The sequence below is a fragment of the Coregonus clupeaformis genome, unplaced genomic scaffold, assembly GCF_020615455.1.
Source record: "Coregonus clupeaformis isolate EN_2021a unplaced genomic scaffold, ASM2061545v1 scaf2386, whole genome shotgun sequence".
NCBI lineage: Eukaryota > Metazoa > Chordata > Actinopteri > Salmoniformes > Salmonidae > Coregonus > Coregonus clupeaformis.
Window position 1 is genome coordinate 1 of NW_025535840.1, and position 25,699 is coordinate 25,699.

General features: G+C 41.3%; 10 non-coding genes across 10 annotated transcripts; all 10 read left to right on the plus strand.

Moving 5' to 3' along the window:
- Positions 1-1,036: 1,036 nt before the first annotated feature.
- LOC123488551 lies at positions 1,037-1,155 on the plus strand. Its single transcript, XR_006660167.1, has one exon. It is a non-coding gene; the product is annotated as a 5S ribosomal RNA (ribosomal RNA).
- A 1,164-nt stretch (positions 1,156-2,319) lies between these two features.
- On the plus strand, positions 2,320-2,438 carry LOC123488571. The gene has a single exon (XR_006660187.1). It is a non-coding gene; the product is annotated as a 5S ribosomal RNA (ribosomal RNA).
- Positions 2,439-3,599: 1,161 nt separating this feature from the next.
- LOC123488555 lies at positions 3,600-3,718 on the plus strand. The gene has a single exon (XR_006660171.1). It is a non-coding gene; the product is annotated as a 5S ribosomal RNA (ribosomal RNA).
- Positions 3,719-4,876: 1,158 nt separating this feature from the next.
- LOC123488552 lies at positions 4,877-4,995 on the plus strand. The gene has a single exon (XR_006660168.1). It is a non-coding gene; the product is annotated as a 5S ribosomal RNA (ribosomal RNA).
- A 1,156-nt stretch (positions 4,996-6,151) lies between these two features.
- Positions 6,152-6,270, plus strand: LOC123488588. Its single transcript, XR_006660198.1, has one exon. It is a non-coding gene; the product is annotated as a 5S ribosomal RNA (ribosomal RNA).
- Positions 6,271-7,766: 1,496 nt separating this feature from the next.
- On the plus strand, positions 7,767-7,885 carry LOC123488553. Its single transcript, XR_006660169.1, has one exon. It is a non-coding gene; the product is annotated as a 5S ribosomal RNA (ribosomal RNA).
- Positions 7,886-9,043: 1,158 nt separating this feature from the next.
- Positions 9,044-9,162, plus strand: LOC123488556. The gene has a single exon (XR_006660172.1). It is a non-coding gene; the product is annotated as a 5S ribosomal RNA (ribosomal RNA).
- Positions 9,163-10,319: 1,157 nt separating this feature from the next.
- LOC121559330 lies at positions 10,320-10,438 on the plus strand. The gene has a single exon (XR_005998750.2). It is a non-coding gene; the product is annotated as a 5S ribosomal RNA (ribosomal RNA).
- A 1,155-nt stretch (positions 10,439-11,593) lies between these two features.
- Positions 11,594-11,712, plus strand: LOC123488554. Its single transcript, XR_006660170.1, has one exon. It is a non-coding gene; the product is annotated as a 5S ribosomal RNA (ribosomal RNA).
- A 7,875-nt stretch (positions 11,713-19,587) lies between these two features.
- LOC123488546 lies at positions 19,588-19,706 on the plus strand. The gene has a single exon (XR_006660166.1). It is a non-coding gene; the product is annotated as a 5S ribosomal RNA (ribosomal RNA).
- Positions 19,707-25,699: the final 5,993 nt, after the last annotated feature.

Consider the following 25,699-nt stretch of genomic DNA (forward strand, 5'->3'; position numbering starts at 1 on the left):
ACATTTAGATGTAAGACATTTACCTCCTGAGTGGCGCAGTGGTCTAAGGCACTGCATCGCAGTGCTAACTGTGCCACTAGAGATCCTGGTTCGAATCCAGGCTCTGTCGCAGCCGGCCGCGACCGGGAGACTCATGGGCGGCGCACAATTGGCCCAGCGTCGTCCAGGGTAGGGGAGGGAATGGCCGGCAGGGATGTAGCTCAGTTGATAGAGCATGCGTTTGTAACGCCAGGGTTGTGGGTTCAATTCCACGGGGGCCAGTATAAAAAAATATGTATTCACTAACTGTAAGTCGCTCTGGATAAGAGCGTCTGCTAAATGACGTAAATGTAGATTTTGGGGTGTAGTTACCCTTAAATGCAAGCGTGCACCAGGACGAAACCTTTGTTTGGTTAAGCGGTGTTGCTGTAGAACAAATGGCCACTGGAGTGATGCAAATGATCACGGTATAATTCTGCCAGGCAGGCATAGGCTACTTTGTAGTTAACATTTACTTGCGAAGGTTTTGGGGAAAGACATTCCTTCCCTACCAGAAGAAGGTTATCATTAGCATCATCGCTAACGGCTACACAAAGTGTAGACATACGCGCGCACCGCACACATGCACACAGACAGGGGCATTCCTGTGCCGTGCCAGAAAGTTCATGGAAATACGAATCACTGATGCATTTTGTTCATGTCTTATGATTGACTTGGGCAAATGAATGCGTTTTCTAACAAGTTGAATAGATTTAGTTGATTTCTTACTAAGTTCAATAAATGTTTGAATATTGTTGAATTTCGGTTTAATGTCTGGATTCCGTGATTCGGTCCGCAACGCCTATTTTATAGGGCCCTAGTCAATGAACTTGTCATAAATCAACATAGGATATGCCCTCTTCCCCCCAACAAGACTCAAATATATATATATATATATTGGAAATGTAAGCAAGGGTTGAGCTTCTTCAGTTTGTGTCACAAAGTGGATACGTTTCTGTGTCCCTTTCAGAGTGAGTGACACATTGACTTTATATAGTGTACCAAGAGTTGTTCCCTCGCTTACGGCCATACCAGCCTGAATACGCCTGATCTCGTCCGATCTCGGAAGCTAAGCAGGGTCGGGCCTGGTTAGTACTTGGATGGGAGACCGCCTGGGAATACCAGGTGCTGTAAGCTTTTTGTCCCAGTAGAGCGTGCTCTTGTGTCATGGAGCAACTGCTTTTTATTTATCACCCTAATAATATCATGGATTGTTATTGGACTAAATGCAGTTTGTGTGCTGCCCTGCCCTGATCAAATCAAATCAAATCAAATAATGGACAGTGCGTTTCCCTCAAAATATAGGCAGTACATGCAGCCTTTGTTTTTAGTCTAGGAGACAGTCAATGTCTGTAGTCCATTAGGGCACTATAAAATCCCTTCAATGTTTTGCCTGATTCTGTTAATTCCCAAGTTCCCTTTTCTCCGTTTAGATTTCCCCGTTGACCGTTTGTCCCTGTTTTGGCAGGTTTTCGCTCTCAAAAGTACACCTTTTTAATAGCAAAACAGCACAATTGGATGTTCTATGTCCACAACAATGTTTAAACCCTATCAGGTGACCATTTGTGAGGTCTGGGAAAAATGTAAGACATTTAGATGTTGGGGTGTAGTTACCCTTAAATGCAAGCATGCACCAGGAAGAGACCTTTGTTTGGTTAAGCGGTGTTGCTGTAGAACAAATGGCAACTGGAGTGATGCAAATGATCACGGTATAATTCTGCCAGGCAGGCATAGGCTACTTTGTAGTTAACATTTACTTGCGAAGGTTTTGGGGAAAGCCATTCCTTCCCTACCAGAAGAAGGTTATCATTAGCATCATCGCTAACGGCTACACAAAGTGTAGACATACGCGCGCACCGCACACATGCACACAGACAGGGGCATTCCTGTGCCGTGCCAGAAAGTTCATGGAAATACGAATCACTGATGCATTTTGTTCATGTCTTATGATTGACTTGGGCAAATGAATGCGTTTTCTAACAAGTTGAATAGATTTAGTTGATTTCTTACTAAGTTCAATAAATGTTTGAATATTGTTGCATTTCGGTTTAATGTCTGGATTCCGTGATTCGGTCCGCAACGCCTATTTTATAGGGCCCTAGTCAATGAACTTGTCATAAATCAACATAGGATATGCCCTCTTCCCCCCCAACAAGACTCAATATATATATATATATATATTGGAAATGTAAGCAGGGGTTGAGCTTCTTCAGTTTGTGTCACAAAGTGGATACGTTTCTGTGTCCCCTTCAGAGTGAGTGACACATTGACTTTATATAGTGTACCAAGAGTTGTTCCCTCGCTTACGGCCATACCAGCCTGAATACGCCCGATCTCGTCCGATCTCGGAAGCTAAGCAGGGTCGGGCCTGGTTAGTACTTGGATGGGAGACCGCCTGGGAATACCAGGTGCTGTAAGCTTTTTGTCCCAGTAGAGCGTGCTCTTGTGTCATGGAGCAACTGCTTTTTATTTATCACCCTAATAATATCATGGATTGTTATTGGACTAAATGCAGTTTGTGTGTGCTGCCCTGCCCTGATCAATCAAATCAAATAATGGACAGTGCGTTTCCCTCAAAATATAGGCAGTACATGCAGCCTTTGTTTTTAGTCTAGGAGACAGTCAATGTCTGTAGTCCATTAGGGCACTATAAAATCCCTTCAATGTTTTGCCTGATTCCGTTAATTCCCAAGTTCCCTTTTCTCCGTTTAGATTTCCCCGTTGACCGTTTGTCCCTGTTTTGGCAGGTTTTCGCTCTCAAAAGTACACCTTTTTAATAGCAAAACAGCACAATTGGATGTTCTATGTCCACAACAATGTTTAAACCCTATCAGGTGACCATTTGTGAGGTCTGGGAAAAATGTAAGACATTTAGATTTTGGGGTGTAGTTACCCTTAAATGCAAGCGTGCACCAGGAAGAGACCTTTGTTTGGTTAAGCGGTGTTGCTGTAGAACAAATGGCAACTGGAGTGATGCAAATGATCACGGTATAATTCTGCCAGGCAGGCATAGGCTACTTTGTAGTTAACATTTACTTGCGAAGGTTTTGGGGAAAGCCATTCCTTCCCTACCAGAAGAAGGTTATCATTAGCATCATCGCTAACGGCTACACAAAGTGTAGACATACGCGCGCACCGCACACATGCACACAGACAGGGGCATTCCTGTGCCGTTCAGAAAGTTCATGGAAATACGAATCACTGATGCATTTTGTTCATGTCTTATGATTGACTTGGGCAAATGAATGCGTTTTCTAACAAGTTGAATAGATTTAGTTGATTTCTTACTAAGTTCAATAAATGTTTGAATATTGTTGAATTTCGGTTTAATGTCTGGATTCCGTGATTCGGTCCGCAACGCCTATTTTATAGGGCCCTAGTCAATGAACTTGTCATAAATCAACATAGGATATGCCCTCTTCCCCCAACAAGACTCAAATATATATATATATATTATGTATTGGAAATGTAAGCAGGGGTTGAGCTTCTTCAGCTTGTGTCACAAAGTGGATACGTTTCTGTGTCCCTTTCAGAGTGAGTGACACATTGACTTTATATAGTGTACCAAGAGTTGTTCCCTCGCTTACGGCCATACCAGCCTGAATAAGCCCGATCTCGTCCGATCTCGGAAGCTAAGCAGGGTCGGGCCTGGTTAGTACTTGGATGGGAGACCGCCTGGGAATACCAGGTGCTGTAAGCTTTTGTCCCAGTAGAGCGTGCTCTTGTGTCATGGAGCAACTGCTTTTTATTTATCACCCTAATAATATCATGGATTGTTATTGGACTAAATGCAGTTTGTGTGCTGCCCTGCCCTGATCAAATCAAATCAAATAATGGACAGTGCGTTTCCCTCAAAATATAGGCAGTACATGCAGCCTTTGTTTTTAGTCTAGGAGACAGTCAATGTCTGTAGTCCATTAGGGCACTATAAAATCCCTTCAATGTTTTGCCTGATTCTGTTAATTCCCAAGTTCCCTTTTCACCGTTTAGATTTCCCCGTTGACCGTTTGTCCCTGTTTTGGCAGGTTTTCGCTCTCAAAAGTACACCTTTTTAATAGCAAAACAGCACAATTGGATGTTCTATGTCCACAACAATGTTTAAACCCTATCAGGTGACCATTTGTGAGGTCTGGGAAAAATGTAAGACATTTAGATTTTGGGGTGTAGTTACCCTTAAATGCAAGCGTGCACCAGGAAGAGACCTTTGTTTGGTTAAGCGGTGTTGCTGTAGAACAAATGGCAACTGGAGTGATGCAAATGATCACGGTATAATTCTGCCAGGCAGGCATAGGCTACTTTGTAGTTAACATTTACTTGCGAAGGTTTTGGGGAAAGCCATTCCTTCCCTACCAGAAGAAGGTTATCATTAGCATCATCGCTAACGGCTACACAAAGTGTAGACATACGCGCGCACCGCACACATGCACACAGACAGGGGCATTCCTGTGCCGTTCCAGAAAGTTCATGGAAATACGAATCACTGATGCATTTTGTTCATGTCTTATGATTGACTTGGGCAAATGAATGCGTTTTCTAACAAGTTGAATAGATTTAGTTGATTTCTTACTAAGTTCAATAAATGTTTGAATATTGTTGAATTTCGGTTTAATGTCTGGATTCCGTGATTCGGTCCGCAACGCCTATTTTATAGGGCCCTAGTCAATGAACTTGTCATAAATCAACATAGGATATGCCCTCTTCCCCCCCAACAAGACTCAATATATATATATATATATATTGGAAATGTAAGCAGGGGTTGAGCTTCTTCAGTTTGTGTCACAAAGTGGATACGTTTCTGTGTCCCTTTCAGAGTGAGTGACACATTGACTTTATATAGTGTACCAAGAGTTGTTCCCTCGCTTACGGCCATACCAGCCTGAATACGCCCGATCTCGTCTGATCTCGGAAGCTAAGCAGGGGCGGGCCTGGTTAGTACTTGGATGGGAGACCGCCTGGGAATACCAGGTGCTGTAAGCTTTTGTCCCAGTAGAGCGTGCTCTTGTGTCATGGAGCAACTGCTTTTTATTTATCACCCTAATAATATCATGGATTGTTATTGGACTAAATGCAGTTTGTGTGCTGCCCTGCCCTGTCAAATCAAATCAAATAATGGACAGTGCGTTTCCCTCAAAATATAGGCAGTACATGCAGCCTTTGTTTTTAGTCTAGGAGACAGTCAATGTCTGTAGTCCATTAGGGCACTATACAATCCCTTCAATGTTTTGCCTGATTCCGTTAATTCCCAAGTTCCCTTTTCTCCGTTTAGATTTCCCCGTTGACCGTTTGTCCCTGTTTTGGCAGGTTTTCGCTCTCAAAAGTACACCTTTTTAATAGCAAAACAGCACAATTGGATGTTCTATGTCCACAACAATGTTTAAACCCTATCAGGTGACCATTTGTGAGGTCTGGGAAAAATGTAAGACATTTAGATTTTGGGGTGTAGTTACCCTTAAATGCAAGCGTGCACCAGGAAGAGACCTTTGTTTGGTTAAGCGGTGTTGCTGTAGAACAAATGGCAACTGGAGTGATGCAAATGATCACGGTATAATTCTGCCAGGCAGGCATAGGCTACTTTGTAGTTAACATTTACTTGCGAAGGTTTTGGGGAAAGCCATTCCTTCCCTACCAGAAGAAGGTTATCATTAGCATCATCGCTAACGGCTACACAAAGTGTAGACATACGCGCGCACCGCACACATGCACACAGACAGGGGCATTCCTGTGCCGTTTCAGAAAGTTCATGGAAATACGAATCACTGATGCATTTTGTTCATGTCTTATGATTGACTTGGGCAAATGAATGCGTTTTCTAACAAGTTGAATAGATTTAGTTGATTTCTTACTAAGTTCAATAAATGTTTGAATATTGTTGAATTTCGGTTTAATGTCTGGATTCCGTGATTCGGTCCGCAACGCCTATTTTATAGGGCCCTAGTCAATGAACTTGTCATAAATCAACATAGGATATGCCCTCTTCCCCCCCCCAACAAGACTCAAATATATATATATATATTGGAAATGTAAGCAGGGGTTGAGCTTCTTCAGTTTGTGTCACAAAGTGGATACGTTTCTGTGTCCCTTTCAGAGTGAGTGACACATTGACTTTATATAGTGTACCAAGAGTTGTTCCCTTGCTTACGGCCATACCAGCCTGAATACGCCCGATCTCGTCCGATCTCGGAAGCTAAGCAGGGTCGGGCCTGGTTAGTACTTGGATGGGAGACCGCCTGGGAATACCAGGTGCTGTAAGTTTTTTGTCCCAGTAGAGCGTGCTCTTGTGTCATGGAGCAACTGCTTTTTATTTATCACCCTAATAATATCATGGATTGTTATTGGACTAAATGCAGTTTGTGTGCTGCCCTGCCCTGATAAATCAAATCAAATAATGGACAGTGCGTTTCCCTCAAAATATAGGCAGTACATGCAGCCTTTGTTTTTAGTCTAGGAGACAGTCAATGTCTGTAGTCCATTAGGGCACTATAAAATCCCTTCAATGTTTTGCCTGATTCTGTTAATTCCCAAGTTCCCTTTTCTCCGTTTAGATTTCCCCGTTGACCGTTTGTCCCTGTTTTGGCAGGTTTTCGCTCTCAAAAGTACACCTTTTTAATAGCAAAACAGCACAATTGGATGTTCTATGTCCACAACAATGTTTAAACCCTATCAGGTGACCATTTGTGAGGTCTGGGAAAAATGTAAGACATTTAGATGTAAGACATTTACCTCCTGAGTGGCGCAGTGGTCTAAGGCACTGCATCGCAGTGCTAACTGTGCCACTAGAGATCCTGGTTCGAATCCAGGCTCTGTCGCAGCCGGCCGCGACCGGGAGACTCATGGGCGGCGCACAATTGGCCCAGCGTCGTCCAGGGTAGGGGAGGGAATGGCCGGCAGGGATGTAGCTCAGTTGATAGAGCATGGCGTTTGCAACGCCAGGGTTGTGGGTTCAATTCCCACGGGGGGCCAGTATAAAAAAATATGTATTCACTAACTGTAAGTCGCTCTGGATAAGAGCGTCTGCTAAATGACTAAAATGTAAATGTAGATTTTGGGGTGTAGTTACCCTTAAATGCAAGCGTGCACCAGGAAGAGACCTTTGTTTGGTTAAGCGGTGTTGCTGTAGAACAAATGGCCACTGGAGTGATGCAAATGATCACGGTATAATTCTGCCAGGCAGGCATAGGCTACTTTGTAGTTAACATTTACTTGCGAAGGTTTTGGGGAAAGCCATTCCTTCCCTACCAGAAGAAGGTTATCATTAGCATCATCGCTAACGGCTACACAAAGTGTAGACATACGCGCGCACCGCACACATGCACACAGACAGGGGCATTCCTGTGCCGTGCCAGAAAGTTCATGGAAATACGAATCACTGATGCATTTTGTTCATGTCTTATGATTGACTTGGGCAAATGAATGCGTTTTCTAACAAGTTGAATAGATTTAGTTGATTTCTTACTAAGTTCAATAAATGTTTGAATATTGTTGAATTTCGGTTTAATGTCTGGATTCCGTGATTCGGTCCGCAACGCCTATTTTATAGGGCCCTAGTCAATGAACTTGTCATAAATCAACATAGGATATGCCCTCTTCCCCCCCCTCAACAAGACTCAAATATATATATATATATATATTGGAAATGTAAGCAGGGGTTGAGCTTCTTCAGTTTGTGTCACAAAGTGGATACGTTTCTGTGTCCCTTTCAGAGTGAGTGACACATTGACTTTATATAGTGTACCAAGAGTTGTTCCCTCGCTTACGGCCATACCAGCCTGAATACGCCCGATCTCGTCCGATCTTGGAAGCTAAGCAGGGTCGGGCCTGGTTAGTACTTGGATGGGAGACCGCCTGGGAATACCAGGTGCTGTAAGCTTTTTGTCCCAGTAGAGCGTGCTCTTGTGTCATGGAGCAACTGCTTTTTATTTATCACCCTAATAATATCATGGATTGTTATTGGACTAAATGCAGTTGTGTGTGCTGCCCTGCCCTGTCAAATCAAATCAAATAATGGACAGTGCGTTTCCCTCAAAATATAGGCAGTACATGCAGCCTTTGTTTTTAGTCTAGGAGACAGTCAATGTCTGTAGTCCATTAGGGCACTATAAAATCCCTTCAATGTTTTGCCTGATTCCGTTAATTCCCAAGTTCCCTTTTCTCCGTTTAGATTTCCCCGTTGACCGTTTGTCCCTGTTTTGGCAGGTTTTCGCTCTCAAAAGTACACCTTTTTAATAGCAAAACAGCACAATTGGATGTTCTATGTCCACAACAATGTTTAAACCCTATCAGGTGACCATTTGTGAGGTCTGGGAAAAATGTAAGACATTTAGATTTTGGGGTGTAGTTACCCTTAAATGCAAGCGTGCACCAGGAAGAGACCTTTGTTTGGTTAAGCGGTGTTGCTGTAGAACAAATGGCAACTGGAGTGATGCAAATGATCACGGTATAATTCTGCCAGGCAGGCATAGGCTACTTTGTAGTTAACATTTACTTGCGAAGGTTTTGGGGAAAGCCATTCCTTCCCTACCAGAAGAAGGTTATCATTAGCATCATCGCTAACGGCTACACAAAGTGTAGACATACGCGCGCACCGCACACATGCACACAGACAGGGGCATTCCTGTGCCGTGTCAGAAAGTTCATGGAAATACGAATCACTGATGCATTTTGTTCATGTCTTATGATTGACTTGGGCAAATGAATGCGTTTTCTAACAAGTTGAATAGATTTAGTTGATTTCTTACTAAGTTCAATAAATGTTTGAATATTGTTGAATTTCGGTTTAATGTCTGGATTCCGTGATTCGGTCCGCAACGCCTATTTTATAGGGCCCTAGTCAATGAACTTGTCATAAATCAACATAGGATATGCCCTCTTCCCCCCAACAAGACTCAATATATATATATATATATATTGGAAATGTAAGCAGGGGTTGAGCTTCTTCAGTTTGTGTCACAAAGTGGATACGTTTCTGTGTCCCTTTCAGAGTGAGTGACACATTGACTTTATATAGTGTACCAAGAGTTGTTCCCTCGCTTACGGCCATACCAGCCTGAATACGCCCGATCTCGTCCGATCTCGGAAGCTAAGCAGCGTCGGGCCTGGTTAGTACTTGGATGGGAGACCGCCTGGGAATACCAGGTGCTGTAAGCTTTTTGTCCCAGTAGAGCGTGCTCTTGTGTCATGGAGCAACTGCTTTTTATTTATCACCCTAATAATATCATGGATTGTTATTGGACTAAATGCAGTTTGTGTGTGCTGCCCTGCCCTGATCAAATCAAATCAAATAATGGACAGTGCGTTTCCCTCAAAATATAGGCAGTACATGCAGCCTTTGTTTTTAGTCTAGGAGACAGTCAATGTCTGTAGTCCATTAGGGCACTATAAAATCCCTTCAATGTTTTGCCTGATTCCGTTAATTCCCAAGTTCCCTTTTCTCCGTTTAGATTTCCCCGTTGACCGTTTGTCCCTGTTTTGGCAGGTTTTCGCTCTCAAAAGTACACCTTTTTAATAGCAAAACAGCACAATTGGATGTTCTATGTCCACAACAATGTTTAAACCCTATCAGGTGACCATTTGTGAGGTCTGGGAAAAATGTAAGACATTTAGATGTTGGGGTGTAGTTACCCTTAAATGCAAGCGTGCACCAGGAAGAGACCTTTGTTTGGTTAAGCGGTGTTGCTGTAGAACAAATGGCCACTGGAGTGATGCAAATGATCACGGTATAATTCTGCCAGGCAGGCATAGGCTACTTTGTAGTTAACATTTACTTGCGAAGGTTTTGGGGAAAGCCATTCCTTCCCTACCAGAAGAAGGTTATCATTAGCATCATCGCTAACGGCTACACAAAGTGTAGACATACGCGCGCACCGCACACATGCACACAGACAGGGGCATTCCTGTGCCGTGTCAGAAAGTTCATGGAAATACGAATCACTGATGCATTTTGTTCATGTCTTATGATTGACTTGGGCAAATGAATGCGTTTTCTAACAAGTTGAATAGATTTAGTTGATTTCTTACTAAGTTCAATAAATGTTTGAATATTGTTGAATTTCGGTTTAATGTCTGGATTCCGTGATTCGGTCCGCAACGCCTATTTTATAGGGCCCTAGTCAATGAACTTGTCATAAATCAACATAGGATATGCCCTCTTCCCCCCCAACAAGACTCAAATATATATATATATATTGGAAATGTAAGCAGGGGTTGAGCTTCTTCAGTTTGTGTCACAAAGTGGATACGTTTCTGTGTCCCTTTCAGAGTGAGTGACACATTGACTTTATATAGTGTACCAAGAGTTGTTCCTCGCTTACGGCCATACCAGCCTGAATACGCCTGATCTCGTCCGATCTCGGAAGCTAAGCAGCGTCGGGCCTGGTTAGTACTTGGATGGGAGACCGCCTGGGAATACCAGGTGCTGTAAGCTTTTTGTCCCAGTAGAGCGTGCTCTTGTGTCATGGAGCAACTGCTTTTTATTTATCACCCTAATAATATCATGGATTGTTATTGGACTAAATGCAGTTTGTGTGCTGCCCTGCCCTGTCAAATCAAATCAAATAATGGACAGTGCGTTTCCCTCAAAATATAGGCAGTACATGCAGCCTTTGTTTTTAGTCTAGGAGACAGTCAATGTCTGTAGTCCATTAGGGCACTATAAAATCCCTTCAATGTTTTGCCTGATTCCGTTAATTCCCAAGTTCCCTTTTCTCCGTTTAGATTTCCCCGTTGACCGTTTGTCCCTGTTTTGGCAGGTTTTCGCTCTCAAAAGTACACCTTTTTAATAGCAAAACAGCACAATTGGATGTTCTATGTCCACAACAATGTTTAAACCCTATCAGGTGACCATTTGTGAGGTCTGGGAAAAATGTAAGACATTTAGATGTTGGGGTGTAGTTACCCTTAAATGCAAGCATGCACCAGGAAGAGACCTTTGTTTGGTTAAGCGGTGTTGCTGTAGAACAAATGGCAACTGGAGTGATGCAAATGATCACGGTATAATTCTGCCAGGCAGGCATAGGCTACTTTGTAGTTAACATTTACTTGCGAAGGTTTTGGGGAAAGCCATTCCTTCCCTACCAGAAGAAGGTTATCATTAGCATCATCGCTAACGGCTACACAAAGTGTAGACATACGCGCGCACCGCACACATGCACACAGACAGGGGCATTCCTGTGCCGTTTCAGAAAGTTCATGGAAATACGAATCACTGATGCATTTTGTTCATGTCTTATGATTGACTTGGGCAAATGAATGCGTTTTCTAACAAGTTGAATAGATTTAGTTGATTTCTTACTAAGTTCAATAAATGTTTGAATATTGTTGAATTTCGGTTTAATGTCTGGATTCCGTGATTCGGTCCGCAACGCCTATTTTATAGGGCCCTAGTCAATGAACTTGTCATAAATCAACATAGGATATGCCCTCTTCCCCCCAACAAGACTCAAATATATATATATATATTGGAAATGTAAGCAAGGGGTTGAGCTTCTTCAGTTTGTGTCACAAAGTGGATACGTTTCTGTGTCCCTTTCAGAGTGAGTGACACATTGACTTTATATAGTGTACCAAGAGTTGTTCCCTTGCTTACGGCCATACCAGCCTGAATACGCCCGATCTTGTCCGATCTCGGAAGCTAAGCAGGGTCGGGCCTGGTTAGTACTTGGATGGGAGACCGCCTGGGAATACCAGGTGCTGTAAGCTTTTTGTCCCAGTAGAGCGTGCTCTTGTGTCATGGAGCAACTGCTTTTTATTTATCACCCTAATAATATCATGGATTGTTATTGGACTAAATGCAGTTTGTGTGCTGCCCTGCCCTGATCAAATCAAATCAAATAATGGACAGTGCGTTTCCCTCAAAATATAGGCAGTACATGCAGCCTTTGTTTTTAGTCTAGGAGACAGTCAATGTCTGTAGTCCATTAGGGCACTATAAAATCCCTTCAATGTTTTGCCTGATTCCGTTAATTCCCAAGTTCCCTTTTCTCCGTTTAGATTTCCCCGTTGACCGTTTGTCCCTGTTTTGGCAGGTTTTCGCTCTCAAAAGTACACCTTTTTAATAGCAAAACAGCACAATTGGATGTTCTATGTCCACAACAATGTTTAAACCCTATCAGGTGACCATTTGTGAGGTCTGGGAAAAATGTAAGACATTTAGATGTTGGGGTGTAGTTACCCTTAAATGCAAGCGTGCACCAGGAAGAGACCTTTGTTTGGTTAAGCGGTGTTGCTGTAGAACAAATGGCAACTGGAGTGATGCAAATGATCACGGTATAATTCTGCCAGGCAGGCATAGGCTACTTTGTAGTTAACATTTACTTGCGAAGGTTTTGGGGAAAGCCATTCCTTCCCTACCAGAAGAAGGTTATCATTAGCATCATCGCTAACGGCTACACAAAGTGTAGACATACGCGCGCACCGCACACATGCACACAGACAGGGGCATTCCTGTGCCGTTTCAGAAAGTTCATGGAAATACGAATCACTGATGCATTTTGTTCATGTCTTATGATTGACTTGGGCAAATGAATGCGTTTTCTAACAAGTTGAATAGATTTAGTTGATTTCTTACTAAGTTCAATAAATGTTTGAATATTGTTGAATTTCGGTTTAATGTCTGGATTCCGTGATTCGGTCCGCAACGCCTATTTTATAGGGCCCTAGTCAATGAACTTGTCATAAATCAACATAGGATATGCCCTCTTCCCCCCCCCAACAAGACTCAAATATATATATATATATTGGAAATGTAAGCAGGGGTTGAGCTTCTTCAGTTTGTGTCACAAAGTGGATACGTTTCTGTGTCCCTTTCAGAGTGAGTGACACATTGACTTTATATAGTGTACCAAGAGTTGTTCCCTCGCTTACGGCCATACCAGCCTGAATACGCCCTTCCGGTGAGTTGAGTGAGACAGGTGCAGGTGATTAAGCTGTAAGTGAGTGTTTGGGAGAGAACTATTTGCTTGAGTTTCTTAGTTTATTGAAGGACAATTGTTTGATTTTGAATTCAATTAAGTTTAAGGTTAGTTAGTTTTTTCCCCCCCTTGCAGTTCTGCTGCTTGGGGGTGAGTTTTTTTGAGACTTTTTTTCTGTTTGGTTAATGACGGACAACATGGCAAAGAATAATGGAACGGATAAAGACAAAGGCAATGCGCAACGGACAAAACTTGGACCTGAAGGTGGCTCAAAATACGGCAAGGAACGAACAGTGGCAGTGGAATTGATGGGAGAAGACAAGATAACGACGATGGAATTACTAAGATCAATTAAAGATGTGTGCGGAAAGGTGGTGGGGTGCAGAATAAAAGGAGAAAGGAAATACGAAGTCACGATGGGGGATGAAAATGGAAAAGAGTGTTTAATGGATGGGTTCATGATTAAGAACACGAAGGTAATGGCGAGAGATATGATGGCAAACGAACTCATAGTCTCGTTTATGAATTTGCCAGTTTATATCGAAGACGGAGCTATACTGGATAAACTGCGGATCTGGGGTGTAGCTGCGGTCTCAGAAATCAGAAGGAGAGTCTGGCCGGGGACGGAAATCGTGGATGGGACAAGATACTGTAAGGTAAAGTTCACGGACACCGTGCAGTCCTTGCCGTATTCCACTAAGTTCGAGACAATGGAGGGTGGTGAATATTTCAGGGTGATTCATGACAAGCAGGTTAGGGTATGTCGCCTGTGTATTCAACCTGGACATATTTTAAAGGACTGCCCTGACTTTAGGTGTTTTAAGTGCGGAAACCAGGGACACTATGCGAGGGAATGTGCTGGAGCGAGGGATAGGGCAGTTTGCGCAGGATGTCGGAAGGGAACCGATGAGTGCAACTGTGGAGAGGTTGTAAGTGAGGAGGAGAGCCAGGACCTCTTAATGGAAGCTGATGTATCACCGGGAGGAGAAGAAGAGGATGGGGAAGAGGATGTGGAGGAAGGTGGAGAGATGGAAGAGCAAAAGGCAGACGAAATAGGGAGCAGCTTGGACTCAGAGATGAGAAGAGGGAGTTTACAGGAGGAGGGGGGGGATCGGGCTGGGTGGAGGCACTGGGGACGCGCAGATTTTTGGGGGAAAGCTCAGGCCCTGCGAGTACCTCAGGGGGTGAAGACATGGAGGGCAGTTTGAGTTTGACGACAATACCAGAGACGGAGAGAGATACGGGGAGCACAACGGATGTGGGAGTAAAGAACTTGAGTTGGTTGGACGAAATGGGCTTGGAGGAGATATCTGATACGGACGAAGGGGCAAAGGTAGAAAAACTAAGGGAAAGCTACAGGAAGAGGAAAGCGACGGGGGGGGAGAAGAAGGATAGAAGAGGAAAGAAACAGGACAAAAAGTAGAGGACAATGAAGGTATTTCTTTTCATTTTATTATTTTTTGAAATGGTTAAGTTTGTGTCCCTAAATGTAAATGGTTTAAGGACGATGGATAAATTTCAAAATATAGTTCAAATGAAGAATGTGGATATCTTATGCCTACAAGAGACGCATTGGGACAATGATTGTGTATTGAAAGTAAAACAAATATGGAGGGATTTTATTTTTGTTAATAATGGTAGAGGGAATTCTAGTGGGGTTGCTATTCTAGTGAGAAAGGATGTGGTGGATAAAGTGGTACATGTACATGATGATAATAATGGGAGGATTTTAGTTTTAGATTTTGAGTATATGGATATGAAGTTTAGAATTATAAATGTTTATGCGCCAAATAATGAAATAGAGCGCAAGGTTTTATTTGTTGAAGTGGGACGATGGAGTGTGGGAAATTGCATCGTGGTGGGGGATTTTAATGTGAAAATGGACAGATTAGATATGACAAGGGGAGCTGCTTTTAGAAATGATGCATCTAGAGGGGTTTTAAAGAAAATGATGGTTGAGAAAAAACTTATTGACATATGGAGAGATGACAATCCCGATAAACGAGAATTTTCTAGAAGGCAGGTGGTTTTAGGGGAGTTAAAACAAACCAGAATAGATTTGATTTTAGTTAAAGAAGATTTAAGGGATTGTATGAAAGATGTTAAGTATGTATTTACAACACTCAGTGATCATGCATGTTTAAATTTCTCGGTGGGTTTAGACAAGGAAAGAATAGGAGGTGGTACATGGTGTATGAATGCGAGTTATTTGGGGGATGAGGATTATTGTAAACAACTTAAATCTTTGATAATATGTGAAATGGAGGATAAGCAGAAAGGGGAGGATAAGTGTGTATGGTGGGACAAGGTTAAGGAAAAAATAAAAGGTTTTAGTATAAGATATGCAAGGAAAAAGAGAGGCAGGATGAAAAGAAAAGAAAATGAGTTGAGAGCCAAATTGGTTGAGGAAATGGGGAAGTGTGACAGTGAACCTAATTATAATATAGAAAAGTTTTTAGAGTTGAGAGCAAAATTGAGTAAATATGACATGGATAAGTGTATGGGGGCCATTATAAGAAGCAAAGCAAAGTATTTTTTGGAGGGGGAGAAATGCACTTCTTTTTTTCTTGGATTAGAGAAGAGTACTCAAAGAAGAACATATCTTAGACAGATTGAAAATGTAAAGGGGGAAGTAGTAGATGATTATGTAGAGATCTTAGAGACAGTGCAGAGTTTTTATAAGGACTTATTTAAAAAAGGGGAGGTGGATGAGGGGTGTGTACAGGAGATTTTAGGTAGTGTGGAGGTGAAAATTAATGGAGAAGATAAGGTGATGTGTGATGGGAAGATTACAGTAAATGAAGTGATGGATGCGATAAAGGGTTTACAGGTGAATAAGAGCCCTGGTGTAGATGGTATCATTGCAGAGTTTTATAAAGTTTATGAAAGTCTTTTAGCACCTATTTTATTGGAGGTTTATCACTATATGGAGGAGAATGATTGTGTATCAGAATCAATGGTGACAGGAATGATAACTATTTTATATAAAAACAAAGGGAGTAAGGTGAAATTGGAAAATTATAGGCCAATTAGTTTATTAAATGTGGATTATAAGATTTTGGCCAAAATTTTAGCGAATAGGATGAAGAGAGTTTTACATGATATTATAGCATCAACACAGAATTATAGTGTTCCTGGGAGGGATATAGCTGACACAATTAATACGATTAGAGACGTGATACACAAAATGAATGGGGATAAGATAGGAGGTATTGTTTTAAGCATAGATTTAAATAAGGCTTTTGATAGAGTAGAACATGATTTTATGTTTAGGGTCTTGGAAAGATTTGGCTTTGGTAATAAAATAATAGGGTGGATTAAATTATTATATAGAAATGCAAAAAGTAGGGTGAAATGCAATGGGGTTTTAACTGATTCTTTTACTCTGGAGAGATCTGTGAGACAGGGATGTCCTTTATCTGCTTTATTGTATGTTTTATCAGCTGAGCCTTTAGCGGCTTTTCTTAAGAAGGATAATTTTATTAATTGTGTACAGACTCCACAGGGGGGATTTAGTTTGATTCACCAATATGCAGATGACACAACTATAACAGTTAGAGATGAGGACAGTGTAAAAAGGGTAATAGAAGGTTTTAAAGTATATGGAAGAGCATCAGGAGCTAAAGTTAATATGGAAAAGTCTGTTGTAATGTATATTGGGAAGGTAAATGAGGGGAATTTTCCTTTTAAAGAGGCCAAAGAATATTTTAAGGTGTTAGGAGTTTTTTTAGGTGTAAAAGAAAAAGAAGCTAGGGATTTGACATGGAGTGGGGTGATAAATAAAGTCAGAAAGGTTGTAAATATGTGGAAGGGGAGGTTGTTAAAATTAAAGGGGAAGGTTATTGTTATAAATTCTTTACTGATGTCAATTTGTATTCACGTCATGAATGTCTTAGATGTGCCAGAATGGGTTTTAATTGAAATGAATAAGATTTTAGTTGAATTTTTATGGGATGGGAAGGGGGGCGAAAATCGCTTTTAAAACATTGATTGCGGGTTATGAGGAGGGGGGCTTGAAGTTAGTGGATTTAAGGGTGAGGAAAATAGCAATAAGAGTGAAAATGGTTCGGAAGTATTTATATGGGGAATTAGATTACGGGTGGAAAAAGTTTTTTGCAGAGTATTTGCAGGAGGTTGGGAGGATAGGGGATAATGGTTTGTTAATGAGTGTAAAACAAGAAATGTTGGGAAATATACCTTTGTTTTATAAGGAAGTTTTCGAGGCTTGGGGGCAGGTTTTACCACACATTTCTTATGAATGTAACAGTTTGGAAAATATTTTAAATCAGCCTATCTTTTTGAATCCAAAGATCAAATATAATAATACAATGTTGTATTGTAAATATTTTATGAGAGCTGGGATGCGACAGATTGGTGATATTCTATATGAGGTCAGGCCGGGGTTTCTACCGGTACAAGCTATTTATGACAATGTTGTTGAGGTTGATGATGAAATAAGCAAAACTACAGTAGAAAATATGTATAAGAGAATTTTAGGGTGCATTCCGAAGGAGTGGGGAGTTTTAATAAATACAGGGGCGGTTAAGAGAGCCAGGGGTTTGCCGGTTTTATTTTATGAAAGTGGTGGAGTGAAACGTGATTTGTCAGGCTTGAAAGTTAAAACAGTCTATAGTAAATGTATTTTAAAAGAGATAAGAGTGCCTGCTTCTGAGAAAGTGTGGTCGGAGGTTTTTGTAGATTTGGATGTGAAGTCAATATGGAGGAATGTTAATGTAAAGGGGAACTCCATAGAATGTGAAGACAATGATTTTAAAATAAAACATAATAGGATTTTTACTAATGTGGTCTTACATCAAATCAACAGAAATATTAATAGAGAATGTGACATTTGTCATATAGAGGTGGAAAACTTTATGCACTTTTTCATTGAATGCAGTAGAATAAGAGGTTTTCATGAGTTTTTAAAGGAGCTTTTAGTGAAACATTGGGGGGAGGAGATTTTTAATGGGGTGGAATGGAGGAGATTTTTTCTTTTTGGTATTAATGGGAAAAGTAAAGTTTTGAATTTTAATTTGGTTAATTATGTTTTAAGTCATGCTCGATATGCTGTAAGACTAAGAAGGAACTTGGGGCATTATGAAGGGAAATGTGTGAGTGTGGAGGTACTTTTTAAGAGTATGTTGGAGGGAAATATAGAGATAATGCAGAGATATGGTGGGGTCAACTTTGAAAAAGAATTTGTGTGGGGGAGTACATTTATTAGAATGTCATCAAATGGAAAACTTGTGTTTAACTATTAATGGGATTAGGTGAGTGTTTTAATTGTTGTTTTATTGTATCTTCTTTCTGATTATGTAAAAGGGTGAATTGTTCACCCTTTAATGATGATTGAAATGATGTAAAATTGTCTGATTTTCATAATAAAATATAAAAATAAAAAAAAATACGCCCGATCTCGTCTGATCTCGGAAGCTAAGCAGGGTCGGGCCTGGTTAGTACTTGGATGGGAGACCGCCTGGGAATACCAGGTGCTGTAAGCTTTTTGTCCCAGTAGAGCGTGCTCTTGTGTCATGGAGCAACTGCTTTTTATTTATCACCCTAATAATATCATGGATTGTTATTGGACTAAATGCAGTTTGTGTGCTGCCCTGCCCTGATCAAATCAAATCAAATAATGGACAGTGCGTTTCCCTCAAAATATAGGCAGTACATGCAGCCTTTGTTTTTAGTCTAGGAGACAGTCAATGTCTGTAGTCCATTAGGGCACTATACAATCCCTTCAATGTTTTGCCTGATTCCGTTAATTCCCAAGTTCCCTTTTCTCCGTTTAGATTTCCCCGTTGACCGTTTGTCCCTGTTTTGGCAGGTTTTCGCTCTCAAAAGTACACCTTTTTAATAGCAAAACAGCACAATTGGATGTTCTATGTCCACAACAATGTTTAAACCCTATCAGGTGACCATTTGTGAGGTCTGGGAAAAATGTAAGACATTTAGATGTTGGGGTGTAGTTACCCTTAAATGCAAGCGTGCACCAGGAAGAGACCTTTGTTTGGTTAAGCGGTGTTGCTGTAGAACAAATGGCAACTGGAGTGATGCAAATGATCACGGTATAATTCTGCCAGGCAGGCATAGGCTACTTTGTAGTTAACATTTACTTGCGAAGGTTTTGGGGAAAGCCATTCCTTCCCTACCAGAAGAAGGTTATCATTAGCATCATCGCTAACGGCTACACAAAGTGTAGACATACGCGCGCACCGCACACATGCACACAGACAGGGGCATTCCTGTGCCGTTTCAGAAAGTTCATGGAAATACGAATCACTGATGCATTTTGTTCATGTCTTATGATTGACTTGGGCAAATGAATGCGTTTTCTAACAAGTTGAATAGATTTAGTTGATTTCTTACTAAGTTCAATAAATGTTTGAATATTGTTGAATTTCGGTTTAATGTCTGGATTCCGTGATTCGGTCCGCAACGCCTATTTTATAGGGCCCTAGTCAATGAACTTGTCATAAATCAACATAGGATATGCCCTCTTCCCCCCCCCCAACAAGACTCAAATATATATATATATATATATTGGAAATGTAAGCAGGGGTTGAGCTTCTTCAGTTTGTGTCACAAAGTGGATACGTTTCTGTGTCCCTTTCAGAGTGAGTGACACATTGACTTTATATAGTGTACCAAGAGTTGTTCCCTCGCTTACGGCCATACCAGCCTGAATACACCCGATCTCGTCTGATCTCGGAAGCTAAGCAGGGTCGGGCCTGGTTAGTACTTGGATGGGAGACCGCCTGGGAATACCAGGTGCTGTAAGCTTTTTGTCCCAGTAGAGCGTGCTCTTGTGTCATGGAGCAACTGCTTTTTATTTATCACCCTAATAATATCATGGATTGTTATTGGACTAAATGCAGTTTGTGTGTGCTGCCCTGCCCTGATCAAATCAAATCAAATAATGGACAGTGCGTTTCCCTCAAAATATAGGCAGTACATGCAGCCTTTGTTTTTAGTCTAGGAGACAGTCAATGTCTGTAGTCCATTAGGGCACTATACAATCCCTTCAATGTTTTGCCTGATTCCGTTAATTCCCAAGTTCCCTTTTCTCCGTTTAGATTTCCCCGTTGACCGTTTGTCCCTGTTTTGGCAGGTTTTCGCTCTCAAAAGTACACCTTTTTAATAGCAAAACAGCACAATTGGATGTTCTATGTCCACAACAATGTTTAAACCCTATCAGGTGACCATTTGTGAGGTCTGGGAAAAATGTAAGACATTTAGATTTTGGGGTGTAGTTACCCTTAAATGCAAGCGTGCACCAGGAAGAGACCTTTGTTTGGTTAAGCGGTGTTGCTGTAGAACAAATGGCAACTGGAGTGATGCAAATGATCACGGTATAATTCTGCCAGGCAGGCATAGGCTACTTTGTAGTTAACATTTACTTGCGAAGGTTTTGGGGAAAGCCATTCCTTCCCTACCAGAAGAAGGTTATCATTAGCATCATCGCTAACGGCTACACAAAGTGTAGACATACGCGCGCACCGCACACATGCACACAGACAGGGGCATTCCTGTGCCGTTTCAGAAAGTTCATGGAAATACGAATCACTGATGCATTTTGTTCATGTCTTATGATTGACTTGGGCAAATGAATGCGTTTTCTAACAAGTTGAATAGATTTAGTTGATTTCTTACTAAGTTCAATAAATGTTTGAATATTGTTGAATTTCGGTTTAATGTCTGGATTCCGTGATTCGGTCCGCAACGCCTATTTTATAGGGCCCTAGTCAATGAACTTGTCATAAATCAACATAGGATATGCCCTCTTCCCCCCCAACAAGACTCAAATATATATATATATATTGGAAATGTAAGCAAGGGTTGAGCTTCTTCAGTTTGTGTCACAAAGTGGATACGTTTCTGTGTCCCTTTCAGAGTGAGTGACACATTGACTTTATATAGCGTACCAAGAGTTGTTCCCTCGCTTACGGCCATACCAGCCTGAATACGCCCATCCTGATTGGAGAAGCGACGACAGGTGCGAGTTTTGAGCTGTGAGTGAGTGTTTGCTGAAGAGTGTTTGCGCGAGAGCTATTTTTGTTAATTATTTGGATTTCGAAATATATTTTTTGTTTGTTCTGGCAGTTGAATAGTTTTAAGTTTGGTTAATCTTCCCCCCTTGCAGTTTTGCTGCTTGGGGGGAGGGTTTTTTTCTTTTCGGATTCTTTTTTTGAATCACTATGACGGACAACATGGAAATGACAAACGGAATGGACAAAGACAACGAAAGGGCGCAACGGAAGAAAAATGAAGATAAAGAAGGAATGAAATATGGCAAAGAATACACGGTGGCAATTGAGTTGGTAGGAGAAGACAAAGTGACGACAATGGAACTACTACGAGCAATTAAGGAGGGGTGTGGAGAGGTGGTGGGATGCCGAATGAAAGGAGAAAAGAAGTATGAAGTTACGATGAGAAACGGAAAAGGAAAAGAACGTTTAATGGATGGAATATGGATAAAGGACACCAGGATTTTGGCGAGAGATGTTAATGTGAAGGAATTGGTGGTGTCTTTTATGAATCTCCCAGTATATGTAGAAGATGGTGTGATACTGGGTAAGCTGAGTAGCTGGGGAGTGGAAGCCGTTTCGGAGATAAGGAGGAGAGTTTGGCAAGGAACGGAGGTGGTTGATGGGACACGTTTTTGCAAAGTCAAGTTCACAGAAAAAGTGACATCATTGCCTTACTCTACCTGAATTGAGACGTTGGAGGGAGCAGAATATTTTAGGGTCCTTCATGACAAACAGGTCAGAGTGTGTCGGTTGTGTATTCAACCCGGGCACATAGTTAAAGACTGCCCTGAATTTAAGTGTTTCAAATGTGGCAAGCAAGGACACTATGCGAGAGAATGTGTCGGAGAGAAGGAAAGGAATTTCTGTGGTGGATGCAGAAAGAGATTGGCGGAGTGCAACTGTGGAGAGGTTATGGCTGAAGAGGGGAGTCAAGCACTATTCGAGGAAGCAGGTGTATTGTCGCAAGAAGGAGAAGAAGATGGAGGAGAGGACGTGGTGGAGAGTGGAGAGACGGAGGGAAGGAAGAAGGGAGAAGGACCAGAAGATGAATGAAATTGGGAGTAGTATGGACTCAGAAATAAGAAGAGGGAGTTTTCAGGAGGAGGGGGAGTGGACTGGGGGAAGCACGGGGGACTCACAGGTTTTGGGGGATAGCACAGCACTAACAAGTACCTCGGGGGTGAAGAAATGGAGAGGGGTTCGAGTTTGAGAACAATAACAGAAACGACAACGACGGCTATACATGAGACGGAGATGAACACGGGGAGCACAACGATGACAATACCAGAGACGGAGATGAACATGGGGAGCACAACGGATGAGGGTGACAAGAAGTTGAGTTGGCTGGATAACATGGACTTGGAGGAGATATCGGACACGGATGATGGAGAAAAGAGTGAAAGAACGAGGGAAGGATACAGGAAGAGGAAAGCGGGGGGAAGAGGGAGAGGGAAAGGGGGGAAGAGGAAAGAAACTGGATAACAGGTAGAGGATAATGAAATTATATTTTACTATTTTATTATTTATTAGAATGGTAAATATAATGTCAATAAATGCAAATGGTTTGAGAACTATGGGAAAATTTAATAGAATAGTACAAATGAAGAATTCAGATATTTTATGTATTCAAGAGACGCACTGGGATAATGCATGTGTTTTAGGAGTTCAAAAATATGGAGGGATTTTATTTATGTTAACAATGGCAGGGGAAATTCAAGTGGGGTTGCAATTTTACTAAGGAAGGATGTAGTAGAAAATGTGAAGAAGATATATAATGATAATAATGGGAGGATTTTAATTTTGGATTTTGAATATATGAATAGGGTTTTTAGGATTATAAATATTTATGCGCCGAATAATGAGATAGAGCGAAATAATTTATTTTTAGAAGTAGGGAAATGGTGCAAGGGTAACTGTATTTTAGTAGGGGATTTTAATGTAAAAATGAATAGATTAGATATGAAAAGGGGAGCTATTTTTAGAAATGACGTATCTAGGGGGTCTTAAGGAAGATTATGTTTGAAAACAGTTTGATTGATATATGGAGGGAGGAGAATCCGAACAAGAGAGGAATTTCTAGAAGGCAGGTGGTTTTAGGGGGAGTTGAAACAGACGCGAATAGATCTGGTTTTAGTAAATGAGGGTTTAAGGAATTTTATGAAAGAAATTAAGTATGTTTTTACAGCTTTTAGTGATCATGCGGCGGTGGTATTTTCTTGTGGAGTAAGGACACATACTAAATCTGGTGGGCTGTGGTGTTTAAATAATAGCTTGCTAGAGGAGGAAAAATTATATTGAGATGATATCAGAATGTATTGGGGAGGCCAAAAGACAACAGTTAATGGAGGTGAATATGGGGTTGTGGTGGGAGGAGCTGAAAACCAAATGTAAGGAATTGACTATAAAATATGCTGTTAAGAGGAATTATTTTTTGAAAAAGAAGGAGAGGGAACTACAGTGGGGAAAAAAAGTATTTAGTCAGCCACCAATTGTGCAAGTTCTCCCACTTAAAAAGATGAGAGATGCCTGTAATTTTCATCATAGGTACACATCAACTATGACAGACAAATTGAGAAAGTAAAATCCAGAAAATCACATTGTAGGATTTTTAATGAATTTATTTGCAAATTATGGTGGAAAATAAGTATTTGTTCACCTACAAACAAGAAAGATTTCTGGCTCTCACAGACCTGTAACTTCTTCTTTAAGAGGCTCCTCTGTCCTCCCCTCGTTACCTGTATTAATGGCACCTGTTTGAACTTGTTATCAGTATAAAAGACACCTGTCCACAACCTCAAACAGTCACACTCCAAACTCCACTATGGCCAAGACCAAAGAGCTGTCAAAGGACACCAGAAACAAAATTGTAGACCTGCACCAGGCTGGGAAGACTGAATCTGCAATAGGTAAGCAGCTTGGTTTGAAGAAATCAACTGTGGGAGCAAATATTAGGAAATGGAAGACATACAACACCACTGATAATCTCCCTCGATCTGGGGCTCCACGCAAGATCTCACCCCGTGGGGTCAAAATGATCACAAGAACGGTGAGCAAAAAATCCCAGAACCACACGGGGGGACCTAGTGAATGACCTGCAGAGAGCTGGGACCAAAGTAACAAAGCCTACCATCAGTAACACACTACGCCGCCAGGGGACTCAAATCCTGCTGTGTCCCCCTGCTTAAGCCAGTACATGTCCAGGCCCGTCTGAAGTTTGCTAGAGTGCATTTGGATGATCCAGAAGAGGATTGGGAGAATGTCATATGGTCAGATGAAACCAAAATATAACTTTTTGGTAAAAACTCAACTCGTCGTGTTTGGAGGACAAAGAATGCTGAGTTGCATCCAAAGAACACCATACCTACTGTGAAGCATGGGGGTGGAAACATCATGCTTTGGGGCTGTTTTTCTGCAAAGGGACCAGGACGACTGATCCGTGTAAAGGAAATAATGAATGGGGCCATGTATCGTGAGATTTTGAGTGAAAACCTCCTTCCATCAGCAAGGGCATTGAAGATGAAACGTGGCTGGGTCTTTCAGCATGACAATGATCCCAAACACACCGCCCGGGCAACGAAGGAGTGGCTTCGTAAGAAGCATTTCAAGGTCCTGGAGTGGCCTAGCCAGTCTCCAGATCTCAACCCCATAGAAAATCTTTGGAGGGAGTTGAAAATCCGTGTTGCCCAGCGACAGCCCCAAAACATCACTGCTCTAGAGGAGATCTGCATGGAGGAATGGGCCAAAATACCAGCAACAGTGTGTGAAAACCTTGTGAAGACTTACAGAAAACGTTTGACCTGTGTCATTGCCAACAAATGGTATATAACAAAGTATTGAGAAACTTTTGTTATTGACCAAATACTTATTTTCCACCATAATATGCAAATAAATTCATTACAAATCCTACAATGTGATTTTCTGGAATTTCTTTTCTCATTTTGTCTGTCATAGTTGACGTGTACCTATGATGAAAATTACAGGCCTCTCTCATCTTTTTAAGTGGGAGAACTTGCACAATTGGTGGCTGACTAAATACTTTTTTCCCCCACTGTACGTAAGAAGGTTAAACATGAACTTGAGTGTATAGAAAAGGATGAAGGTCATGGGGTGGAGGATTATTTACTGGCTAAGGATGCACTTGATGAATATGAGAAGAAGAAATGTAATGCGGCGATTGTAAGGAGTAGAGTGCAATATGCGATAGAGGGGGAAAGGTGTACTTCATTTTTCTTGAATTTAGAAAAAAGAAGACAAGAGAAGATTTATATTACGGAGTTAATTAATGATAAAGGGGAAAAGGTTAATGATTTGGTGGGGATTCTGGATACGGTCGAGAGATATTATGAATGCTTATTTAAAAAAGAAGAGGTTAATGATTCCTGTATGGATAAGGTGCTTGAACACGTGGATACTAAGTTAACAGAAGGGGAAAAAAACATGTGTGATGAAGATATGAGTCTAACTGACATTAAGGAAGCCATATTAGATGCTAATTGCAATAGGAGTCCGGGGGTCTGATGGCCTAACTGCGGAATTTTATAAATCTTTTGCAGATTTGTTGGCTCCAATTTTAAGAAAACTGTATGAATATATTGAAAAGACTCAAGTGGTGCCAGATTCGCTGGCCACAGGAGTTTTAACCATACTGTATAAAAATAAAAGGGAGTCGTGTAAATTTGGATAATTATCGACCGTTGACACTTTTAAATTGTGATTATAAGATCTTAGCCAAGGTCTTAGCTAATA